Raw genomic sequence first — 13,095 nt, forward strand, 5'->3', positions numbered from 1 at the left:
CCAGCAGTAGTCCCAAACCCCTCAACCCATCCCCCAAAAATATAGAACACCCCGAAGCAGCTTCCTAAAAACATGCAATACTACGAGGCCTAAGTTTAAATCGTGGTAAAACGCTCTCTACAACTAGTCCCAAAACCCCCCTTTTCCACCATGGATTTTTTTCAAACCACTTGTAATCAAAATTAGACCTTCCCAGCAGTGCTCCCAGACCCCTCAACCCACCTCCAAAAATGTAGAACTCCCCCAAGCAGCTTCCCAAAAACATGCAATACTACTAGGCCTAAGTTTAAATCGTGCCAAAGCGCTCTCTAAAACTAGGCCCAAACCCCCTTTTTCCACCAAGGATTTTCTTCAAACCACTTGCAATCAAAATTAGACCTTCCCAGCAGAGCTCCCAGACCCCTCAACAAACCCCCAAAAATCTAGAACACCCCCAAGCAGCTCCCCAAAAACATGCAATACTACTAGGCCTCCGTTTAAATCGTGGCAAAACGCTCTCTGCAACTAGGCCCAAACCCCCCTTTTCCACCATGGATTTTTTCAAACCACTTGCAATCAAAATTAGACCTTCCCAGCAGTGCTCCCAGACCCCTCAACCCACCCCCCAAAATCTAGAACACCTCAAGCAGCCCCCAAAAAACATGCAATACTACTAGGCCTAAGTTTAAATCGTGAGAAAACGCTCTCTGCAACCTGGCCCAAACCCCTCTTTTCCACCATGGATTTTCTTCAAACCATTTGCAATTAAAACTAGACCTTCCCAGCAGTGCTCCTGGACCCCTCAACCCACCCCCAAAAATCTAGAACACCCCCAAACAGCCCCCCAAAAACATGTAATACTACTAGGCCTAAGTTTAAATCGTACCAAGACGCTTTCTGCAACTAGGCCCACAGCCCCTTTTCCACCAAGGATTTTCTTCAAACAACTTGCAATCAAAATTAGACCTTCCCAGCAGTGCTCCGAGGCCCCTCAACCCTCCCCCAAAAATCTCAAACACCCCCAAGCAGCACCCAAAAACATGCAATACTACTAGGCCTAAGTTTCAATCGTGCCAAAACGCTCTCTGCAACTAGGCCCAAACCGCCCTTTTCCACCATGGATGTTCTTCAAACCACTTGCAATCAAAATTAGACCTTCCCAGCAGTGATCCCAGACCCCTCAACCCACCCCCAAAAATCTAGAGCACCCCCAAGCAGCTCCCCAAAAACATGCAACACTACTAAGCCTAAGATTAAATTGTGCCAAAACGCTCTCTGCAACAAGGCCCACACCCCCTTTTCCACCAATGATTTTTTCAAACCACTTGCAACCAAAATTAGACCTTCCGGGCAGTGCTCCCAGACCCCTCAACCCACCCCCAAAAATCTAGAACACCCCCAAGCAGCCCCCCAATAACATGCAATACTACTAGGCCTAAGTTTAAATCGTGCCAAAACGCTCTCTGCAACTAGGTCCAAACCCCCCTTTTCCACCATGGATTTTCTTCAAACCACTTGCAATCAAAATTAGACCTTCCCAGCAGTAGTCGCAGACCCCTCAACCCATCCCCCAAAAATATAGAACACCCCGAAGCAGCTTCCCAAAAACATGCAATACTACGAGGCCTAAGTTTAAATCGTGGCAAAACGCTCTCTGCAACTAGTCCCAAAACCCCCCTTTATCACCATGTATTTTTTTCAAACCACTTGTAATCAAAATTAGACCTTCCCAGCAGTGCTCCCAGACCCCTCAACCCACCTCCAAAAATCTAGAACGACCCAAGCAGCCCCCCAAAAACATGCAATACTACTAGGCCTAAGTTTAAATCGTGGCAACACGCTCTCTGCAACTTGGCCCAAACCCCCCTTTTCCACCATGGATTTTCTTCAAACCACTTGCAATCAAAATTAGACCTTCCCAGCAGTGCTCCCAGACCCCTCAACCCACCCCCAAAAATCTAGAACTCCCCCAAGCAGCTCCCCAAAAACATGCAATACTACTAGGCCTAACTTTAAATCGTGCCAAAGCGCTCTCTAAAACTAGGCCCAAACCCACTTTTTCCACCATGGATTTTCTTCAAACCACTTGCAATCAAAATTAGACCTTACCAGCAGAGCTCCCAGACCCCTCAACCCACCCCCAAAAATATAGAACACCCCCAAGCAGCTCCCCAAAAACATGCAATACTACTAGGCCTCCGTTTAAATCGTGGAAAACGCTCTCTGCAACTAGGCCCAAACCCCCCTTTTCCACCATGGATTTTTTCAAACCACTTGCAATCAAAATTAGACCTTCCCAGCAGTGCTCCCAGACCCCTCAACCCACCCTCAGAAATCTAGAAGACCCCAAGCAGCACCCCAAAAACATGCAATACTACTAGGCCTAAGTTTAAATCGCGCCAAAACGTTCTCTGCAACTAGGCTCAAACCCCCCTTTTCCACCATGGATTATCTTCAAACCACTTGCAATAAAAATTAAACCTTCCCAGCAGTGCTCCCTGAATCCCTCAACCAACCCCCAAAAAACTAGAACACCCCCAAGCAGCCCCCCAAAAACATGTAATACTACTAGGCCTAAGTTTAAATCGTGCCAAAACGCTCTCTGCAACTAGGCCCAAACCGCCCTTTTCCACCATGGATTTTCTTCAAACCACTTGCAATCAAAATTAGACATTCCCAGCAGTGCTCCTGGACCCCTCAACCCTCCCCCAAAAATCTAGAACACCCCCAAACAGCCCCCAAAAACATGCAATGTTACTAGGCCTAAGTTTAAATCGTGCCAAAACGCTCTCTGCAACTAGGCCCAACCCCCCTTTACCACAATGGATTTTCTTCAAACCACTTGCAATCAATATTAGACCTTCCCAGCAGTGCTCCCAGACCCCTCAACCCACCCCCAAAAATCTAGAGCACCCACAAGCAGCTCCCCAAAAACATGCAATACTACTAGGCCTAAGATTAAATCGTGCCAAAACGCTCTCTGCAACAAGGCCCACACCCCCTTTTCCACCAATGATTTTTTCAAACCACTTGCAACCAAAATTAGACCTTCCAGGCAGTGCTCCCACACCCCTCAGTCCAACCCCAAATATCTAGAACACCCCCAAACGGCCCCCCAAAAACATGCAATACTACTAGGCCTAAGTTTAAATCGTGCCTAAGCGCTCTCTGCAACTAGGCCCAAACCCCCCTTTTCCACCATGGATTTTCTTCAAACCACTTGCAATAAAAATTAGACCTTCAAAGCAGTGCTCCCAGACCCCTCAACCCACCGCCAAAAATCTTGAACACCCCCAAACAGCCCCCCAAAAACAGTTATTACTACTAGGCCTAAGTTTAAATCGTGGAAAAACGCTCTTTGCAACTAGGCCCAAACCCCGCTTTTCCACCATGGATTTTTTCAAACCTTTGCAATCAAAATTACACCTTCCCAGCAGTGCTCCCGGACCCCACAACCCACCCCCAAAAATCTAGCTCACCCCCAAACAGCCCCGCAAAAACATGCAATACTACTAGGCCCAAGTTTAAATCGTGCAAAAAACGCTCTCTGCAACTGGGCCCAAACCCACCTTTTCCACCATGGATTTTCTTCAAACCACTTGCAATCAAAATTAGACCTTCCCAGTAGCGCTCCCAGACCCCTCAACCCACCCCCAAAAATCTAGAACTCCCCCAAGCAGCTCCCCAAAAACATGCAATACTACTAGGCCTAAGTTTAAATTGTGCCAAAGAGCTCTCTGAAACTAGGCCCAAACCCCCTTTTTCCACCATGGATTTTCTTAAAACCACTTGCAATCAAAATTAGACCTTCCCAGCAGAGCTCCCAGACCCCTCAACCCACCCCTAAAAATCTAGAACACCCCCAAGCAGCTCCCCAAAAACATGCAATACTACTAGGCCTAAGTTTCAATCGTGCCAAAACGCTCTCTGCAACTAGGCCCAAACCCCGCTTTTCCATCATGGATTTTCTTCAAACAACTTTCAATCAAAATTACACCTTCCCAGCAGTGCGCCCAGTCCCCTCAACCCATGCCCAAAATTCTAGAACACCCCCAAGCAGCCCCGCAAAAACATGCAATGCTACTAGGCCTAAGTTTAAATCGTGCCAAAACGCTCCCGGCAACTAGGCCCAAACCCCCCTTTTCCACTATGGAATTTTTTTCAAACCACTTGCCATCAAAATAAGACCTTCCCAGCAGTGCTCCCAGACCCCTCAACCCACCCCCAAAAACCTAGAACACCCCCAAGCAGCTCCCCAAAAACATGCAATACTGCTAGGCCTAAGTTTTAATCGTTGCAAAACGCTCTCTGCAACTACGCCCAAACCCTCCTTTTCCACCATGGATTTTTTTCAAACCACTTGCAATCAAAATTAGACCTTCCAGGCAGTGCTCCCACACCCCTCAGTCCACCGCCAAATATCTAGAACACCCTCAAGCAGCCCCCAAAAACATGCAATACTACTAGGCCTAAGTTTGAATCGCGCCAAAACGCTCTCTGCAACTAGGTTCAAACCCCCCTTTTCCACCATGGATTATCTTCAAACCACTTGCAATAAAAATTAGACCTTCCCAGCAGTGCTCCCGGACCCCTCAACCCACCCCAAAAATCTAGAACACCCTCAAACAGCCCCCAAAAACATGCAATACTACTAGGCCTAAGTTTAAATCGTGCCAAGACGCTCTCTGCAACTAGGCCCAAACCCCCCTTTTCCACCATGGATTTTCTTCAAACCACTTGCAATCAATATTAGACCTTCCCGGCAGTGCTCCCAGACCCCTCAACCCACCCCCAAAAATCTAGAACACCCCCAAGCAGCTCTCCAAAAACATGCAATTCTACTAGGCCTAAGTTTAAATCGTACCAAAACGCTCTCTGCAACAAGGCCCACACCCCCTTTTCCACCAATGATTTTTTCAAACCACTTGCAACCAAAATTAGACCTTCCCGGCAGTGCTCCCAGACCCCTCAACCCAACCCCCAAAATCTAGAACACCCCCAAGCAGCCCCCCAAAAACATGCAATACTACTAGGCCTAAGTTTAAATCGTGCCTAAGCGCTCTCTGCAACTAGGCCCAAACCCCCCTTTTCCACCATGGATTTTCTTCACACCACTTGCAATAAAAATTAGACCATCAAAGCAGTGCTCCCAGACCCCTCAACCCACCCCCAAAATTCTTGAACACCCCCAAACAGCCCCCCAAAAACATGTATTACTACTAGGCCTAAGTTTAAATCGTGGAAAAACGCTCTCTGCAACTAGGCCCAAACCCCCCTTTTCCACCATGGATTTTTTCAAACTACTTGCAATCAAAATTAGACCTTCCCAGCAGTGCTCCCAGACCCCTCAACCCACCCCCAAAAATCTAGAACACCCCAAGCAGAACCCCAAAAACATGCACTACTGCTAGGCCTAAGTTTAAATAGTGCCAAAACGCTCTCTGCAACTAGGCCCAAACCCGCCTTTTCCACCATTGGATTTTCTTAAAACCACTTGCAATCAAAATTACACCTTCCCAGCAGTGCTCCCGGACCCCTCAACCCACGCCCAAAAATCTAGAACTCCCCCAAGCAGCTCTCCAAAAACATGCAATACTACTAGGCCTAAGTTTAAATCGTGCCAAAGCGCTCTCTGAAACTAGGCCCAAACCCCGCTTTTCCATCATGGATTTTCTTCAAACAACTTGCAATCAAAATTACTCCTTCCCAGCAGTGCGCCCAGTCCCCTCAACCCATCCCCAAAATTCTAGAACACCCTCAAGCAGCCCCCCAAAAACATGCAATGCTACTAGGCCTAAGTGTAAATCGTGCCAAGACGCTCTCTGCAACTAGGCCCAAACCCCCCTTTTCCACCATGGATTTTCTTCAAACCAATTGCAATCAATATTAGACCTTCCCAGCAGTGCTCCAAGACCCCTCAATCCACCCCCAAAAATCTAGAACACCCCCAAGCAGCTCTCCAAAAACATGTAATACTGCTAGACCTAAGTTTTAATCGTGGCAAAACGCTCTCTGCAACTAGGCCCAAACCCCCCTTTTCCACCATGGATTTTTTTCAAACCACTTGCAATCAAAATTAGACCTTCCAGGCAGTGCTCCCACACCCCTCAGTCCACCCCCAAATATCTAGAACACCCTCAAGCAGCCCCCAAAATCATGCAATACTACTAGGCCTAAGTTTGAATCGCGCCAAAACGCTCTCTGCGTACTAGGTTCAAACCCCCCTTTTCCACCATGGATTATCTTCAAACCACTTGCAATAAAAATTAGACCTTCCCAGCAGTGCTCCTGGACCCCTCAACCCACCCCAAAAATTTAGAACACCCTCAAACAGCCCCCAAAAACATGCAATACTACTAGGCCTAAGTTTAAATTGTGCCAAGACGCTCTCTGCAACTAGGCCCAAACCCCCCTTTTTCAACATGGATTTTCTTCAAACGACTTGCAATCAATATTAGACCTTCCCAGCAGTGCTCCCAGACACCTCAACCCACCCCCAAAAATCTAGAACACCCCCAAGCAGCTCTCCAAAAACATGCAATACTACTAGGCCTAAGTTTAAATTGTGCCAAAACGCTCTCTGCAACAAGGCCCACACCCCCTTTTCCACCAATGATTTTTTTAAACCACTTGCAACCAAAATTAGACCTTCCCGGCAGTGATCCCAGACCCCTCAACCCACCCCCAAAAATCTAGAACACCCCCAAGCAGCCCCCCAAAAACATGCAATACTACTAGGCCTAAGTTTAAATCGTGCCTAAGCGCTCTCTGCAACTAGGCCCAAACCCCCCTTTTCCACCATGGATTTTCTTCAAACCACTTGCAATAAAAATTAGACCTTCAAAGCAGTGCTCCCAAACCCCTCAACCCACCCCCAAAAATCTAGAACACCCCAAGCAGCACCCCAAAAACATGCACTACTGCTAGGCCTAAGTTTAAATCGTGCCAAAACGCTCTCTGCAACTAGGCCGAAAGCCGCCTTTTCCACCATTGGATTTTCTTCAAACCACTTGCAATCAAAATTACACCTTCCCAGCAGTGCTCCTGGACCCCTCAACCCACCCCCAACAATCTGGCACACCCCCAAACAGCCCCCCTAAAACATGCAATACTACTAGGCCAAAGTTTAAATCGTGCCAAAACGCTCTCTGCAACTAGCCCAAACCCCCCTTTTCCACCATGGATTTTCTTCAATCCACTTGCAATGAAAATTAGCCCTTCCTAGCAGTGCTCCCAGACCCCTCAACCCACCCCCAAAAATCTAGAACTCCCCCAAGCAGCTCCCCAAAAACATGCAATACTACTAGGCCTAAGTTTAAATCGTGCCAAAGCGCTCTCTGAAACTAGGCCCAAACCCCCTTTATCCACCATGGATTTTCTTCAAACCACTTGCAATCAAAATTAGACCTTACCAGCAGAGCTCCCAGTCCCCTCAACCCACCCCCAAAAATCTCGAACACCCCCAAGCAGCTCCACAAAAACATGCAATACTACTAGGCCTAAGTTTCAATCGTGCCAAAACGCTCTCTGCAACTAGGCCCAAACTCCGCTTTTCCATCATGGATTTTCTTCAAACAACTTGCAATCAAAATTACGCCTTCCCAGCAGTGCGCCCAGTCCCCTCAACCCATCCCCAAAATTCTAGAACACCACCAAGCAGCCCCCCAAAAACATGCAATGCTACTAGGCCAAAGTTTTAATCGTGCCAAAACGCTCCCGGCAACTAGGCCCAAATCCCCCTTTTTCCACAATGGATTTTTTTCAAACCACTTGCAATCAAAATTAGACCTTCCTAGCAGTGCTCCCAGACCCCTCAACCCACCCCCAAAAACCTAGAACACCCCCAAGCAGCTAGCCAAAAAGAAAACAAGTTACTTACCTGTAACTTCAGTTATCCAGTATTGGTATCTTTCATAGATTCACATGCCTGAATCATTCCCCGTCGTCGAGGCGGGAGTCCCACGGTAAATAAAAAAGCAGTGCCAAAAGCACTTTGCAGTAGTAGGCCCTAGAAAAAAGGCCTGAGGCCTATATTATAGTAGCCTATCTACCTCATTATGCTAAAAGACCCAAAGTCTTTGCTCCAACCAATCAGCTCACAGCACCCTCTAGAACCTTCCCTGCAGAGCCAGCTCTCCTCAGATTTTCGTAGCACAAGTGGGAACAAGTATCCCAAACTTAGAGAACTGACTCTCCGGGGAGGAGGGTGGGTTGCATGTGAATCTATGAAAGATACCAATACTGGATAACTGAAGTTACAGGTAAGTAACTTGTTTTCTTATCCAGTATTGGGGTATCGTTCATAGATTCACATGCCTGAATCAGAATAGCAAGCAGTAAGCCAGGCAAAGTCGGTTGCGGATGGTGGGAGACTTATTGCAGTGCACCCCCATGAATGTATCGTCAACAACCAACAAACGCTTAAAGATTGAACTATTACTACATCATGTTCAAGTTCAACATTGACCTTACGCATTTTCTTTCTGGAAAGAAATCTCAGGCATCATACAACAAAAACACAACATGTTAAATGCTTCCATATATATAAATACAATCTAATAAATGCATGTACTTTATATGAAATAAGTGAACATCAGTACCTGAACATACTCCCTATGGAAACAGGTGACGTAAAACAGCTTGACCTACTGCCGCATCATTCTGATTTGCTGATTGTAGGCAGTAGTGTCTTGTAAACGTGTGGACATTCTTCCATGTCGCAGCACGGCAAATGTTCTCAAGCGTCACTCCTGCAAATAAAGCCGCAGACGCTGCTACAGCTCTTGTGGAGTGAGATCGAACAGACCTTGTCAATGGTCGATTAGCCTTGACGTGGCAGAATTGAATCGCGGATGCGATCCATCTTGAAATTGTGGCTTTAATGACCGCTTTACCCAAAGTATTTTGACCATAAGCCACAAACAGTTGATCTGATCTTCTCAAAGTCTTGGTTCTCTGAAGATAGAATTTTAAGCATCGCTTGATGTCTAAAGAATGCAATGTCTTTTCAGCCGGGGTTGACGGGTTTGGAAAGAAAACTTTCAGCTTGACAGGTTCATTTAAATGAAACTGGAAAGGCACTTTCGGTATGAATGTTGGATTTGTTCGTAAAGTGACATAATCCTGGGAGAAATGCAAAAAGGGCTCCTTTATAGTGAAAGCTTGAATTTCTCCCACTCTTCTTGCGGAAGTTAGCGCCAATAATAAAGCAACCTTCCATGTTAAGAACTTTAGGTCGGCTCTATGGATAGGCTCGAACGGATGTTTCATCAGTTGTGATAGAACCGTGTTGAGTTCCCATTCCGGTGGTGAGGGCTTGACTGGTGGATAAGCCCGGAACAGACCTCTCATAAATTGCTTGATTAGCGATGAAGAGCAGAGTGACTGAGAATTGGTCCTCTTTCTGTACCTGGATAAGGCCGCTAAGTGGACCTTTATTGATGAAAAAGAAAGGCCAGACTGCGCTAAGTGTAACAAATAGGGCAATATCTTTTCTGCCGGTGCCTCTATAGGGTGCAAAGCACTAGAGATGCACCATGCGCAAAAACGCTTCCACTTGAGACGATAGGTTTTTAATGTACTCTGGGCTCTTGCCTTCTCTAGAATGTCCCGGCATTCCTGAGGAATTTGAAGATGCTCAAATTCTAAGAAGTTAGGAGCCATGCGTGCAATTTCAGTGATTGAGGATCTGGGTGAAGTACTTGACCCTCGTTGCGTGACAGTAGCTTCGGAATTACCCGCAGCTTGATCGGTGGCTCCTGAGAAAGTAGCATGAGTTCCTGAAACCAATACTGGCGAGGCCACTTGGGAGCAATGAGGAGAAGGCGACAACTCTCCACTTTCATTTTGCGCACCACTCGTGGAATCAGAGGGATCGGAGGAAAAGCGTATGCATATGTCCCTGACCATCGCATCGAAAGGGCATTCCCCCTTGACCCCTGTTGAGGATATCTGCTGGCGTAGTACCGGCATTTCTTGTTCTGTTGGGTCGCAAATAGGTCCAACCTGGGTTTGCCCCATCTCTGAAACACATAGTTCAACTGGCCATTGTCCAGTTCCCACTCGAGGCACTCTGACAAAGTTCTGCTCAGTTTGTCTGCCAAGGTGTTGTAGAGGCCTCTGACATGCTCCACTTTGAGGGTTATGTTGTGAACTGTTAACCATTTCCATAGCTCTTGGGCTTGTTTGGATAGTGTTGCCGATCTCGTTCCCCCCTGCTTGTTGATGTAAAACATGCTTGTGGTGTTGTCCGTTCTGACTAAGACCGAGGATCCCACTATCCTGGGGAGGAACGCTTGAAGAGACAGACAAATGGATTTCAGCTCTAGGCTGTTGATGTGGCATCTCTTGTCTTGCTGAGACCATCTTCCCTGCACTTGCAGTTCCTGGAGGTGACCACCCCAACCCTCCATGGACGCATCCGTTGTCAGAATAAAATCCGGAGGATTCTGCAAGAATGAAAGCCCCTGTTCCAGATTGCTGATCTGAGACCCCCATTGGAGTGCGTGCACCATCCTGTTGGTGACTGTGATGGTGTCCTCGAATGAACCTGTCGCTTGATGCCATTGACAGTTTAGCTCCTCTTGCAGTGGTCGCATCTTTAGACGCACCAATGGAATGAGGTTGATGGCTGAAGAACACATCCCCAGAAGTGATGCATATAGGCGAACTGAAAGTGACTTTCTTCTTGCCAGTTTTCTGGCCAGCGCTTGCAGACGGAGTTGTCTCTCTCGAGATAAGGATGCCTTGCATTCCACCGTGTCCAAGCAAGCTCCTAGGAACAACAGGCTTTGTCTTGGATGCATTTGGGATTTGGTTTCGTTGACTGTGAGGCCTAGCGATGCGAAGAGATTGCGGCATGCCGTAATGTCGGCTCTCACTTTGTCTTCTGATGGACCTTTGACTAGCCAGTCGTCCAAATACGGGAATACCTGCACTTTTGCTGCCCGGAGAGCTGCTGCCACAGGGGCCAGGCACTTCGTGAAGATTCTTGGGGCCGACTTGAGGCCAAATGGGAGAACTTTGAATTGATAATGGGCGCCGGCCACAGTGAAACGGAGGTACCTCCGATGGTTTGGGTGGATTGGGATGTGGAAGTATGCGTCTTCCATGTCCAAGGAAGCCATGTAATCTCCCTCGTTGAGGCAACTGAGAATGTCCGAGAGGGTGACCATTCGAAATCCCTGCTTCTTGAGATATTTGTTCAGATTGCGCAGGTCTAGGATCGGTCGCCATTCCCCTGTTTTCTTTTTTATGAGGAAAAAACGGGAATAGAAACCTGTCCCTCTGACGTAAATAATTAATTTACTCTCTTAATTTCTATGCAGGTAAGTACTTAATCAAATAGCAACTCAATCGGAATGAAAAAAGACAGAGTCCGTGGTGTTAGAGTTTCTAAGGGTTTTATTCCTCATAAAGGAATGGTCTAGACCAGGATATCATGTTCTGACCACCACAGGGGTGTCAGAAGGGATAGAGCGCTGTATTTTATTGACAGTACATAGCTTATATACTTAATTCATATCATAAGGAATAATGCAAGAGGCGTAACAGCTGAGAGAAGACAAGATAACATTATACACGTGTGTCAGAAGCTTCAAGTAACACTGGAGTCAACACTAATTCTATGCCCACCACCTCTGAAAAGGAACTCAAGATACACTCTGGACTATTTGCTGTGATTTAATTGGAAAATAACAGGCGAAGTCTCTTACCCTCAGGATGTCTGCACAAGTCCCCAGGAGGATGATTGATGACAGGCAATATTCTGTTTTATCCTCACAAGAGTCAAGCGAAGGAATATTGTAGGATGATTGACAACCCTCTTGAGGAATTAATGAAGCAAGTCCCGACTCAATGGAATGAACTGAAGTAGGCACTAAAATGACTAAAACCCTAGCTATGAGTAAACTAATATAGTCCTATTGAACAGACTGAACTGTGAAGGAGTACGGACCCCAATTCTGATAACAGAGGTAAATAACTTGGATTTCGTGAAGTGGCACCAACTAAATACAACTACGAATTCTTCAAAATTAAAGTCACTTGCCAGAATCCCACGTTGCGCATGCGATAAGAACAACCAAACAGAAGCGCTGACAGGAATTTCCTCAGAACAAGAACTTCACTCAGAGCTGCGCCGTGACTCCGGTGAAGAGGTCAGTTGAAGTGCGCAGATTCCTGAGCGGCAGTGCGCCTCATCTCCACAGCTGCTCGCGCGCTCTCGAAGACTAGAGCGCTCACTCCTCGCTGTTTCTAATACCCTGCGGCGGCCATGTTGGGATACTCGCTTCTTCAGATTCTGCACACAGCGCCGCAGGAACAACGTGGTGACTCTATGCTGCCTTCGCCAACGTGGATACTTGGAGCTCTGCTTTAATGACCGTTGAGGTTTTGCAGGCACTGATCCAATGCTGGCTATGGTTCTGGAAGTCTTGACAGTACCCCCTTTCAAGAATGGTCCTTCCACAGCGGGCTTGTTCGGGTGTGCCTGATGAAAGGCTTCAACTAGTCGTGGGGCATTTACATGGACTGCTGGTTCCCACGACCTCTCCTCAGGTCCGTACCCCTTCCACTCTATCAAGTAATACAGTTTGTTTCTCACCACCTTGGAATCTAGGATTCTGCTGACTTCGTATTCTTCGCTTGATTCTACCACTATGGCGGGTGGAGAGGGTTTTAACCTGACCTGGTCTGGACTTTTCTTCAGAAGGGAAACATGGAAGGACGGATGAATTTTCAATGACCTTGGTAGTTGTAACTTCGCCACTACAGGATTGATGATCTTCTGAATTTTAAATGGCCCTATGAATCTAGGCTGAAACTTCCGATTACCCTTTAATCTCAAGTGTTTTGTGGATAGCCACACCTGGTCACCTTTTTTAAACTGTGGGCCTGGCCTTCTCTTTTTGTCTGCCTGCTTTTTATAGGATTGTTTGGCCTTGATTAAATTGCTCAAAGCTCTTTTGTAGGCGCTCTGTAGCTCTTCCATTACGCTAGCCACGGCAGGAACCTCCCCAATCTGTTTCCCCAGTGTGATAGCTGGATGTCTGCCTGTGTTCAAGTAAAATGGAGTGAACCCTGTGGAATCATGTGTTGCGTTATTGTATGCGAATT

The sequence above is a fragment of the Lissotriton vulgaris genome, chromosome 2_1 (assembly GCF_964263255.1).
Source record: "Lissotriton vulgaris chromosome 2_1, aLisVul1.2, whole genome shotgun sequence".
NCBI lineage: Eukaryota > Metazoa > Chordata > Amphibia > Caudata > Salamandridae > Lissotriton > Lissotriton vulgaris.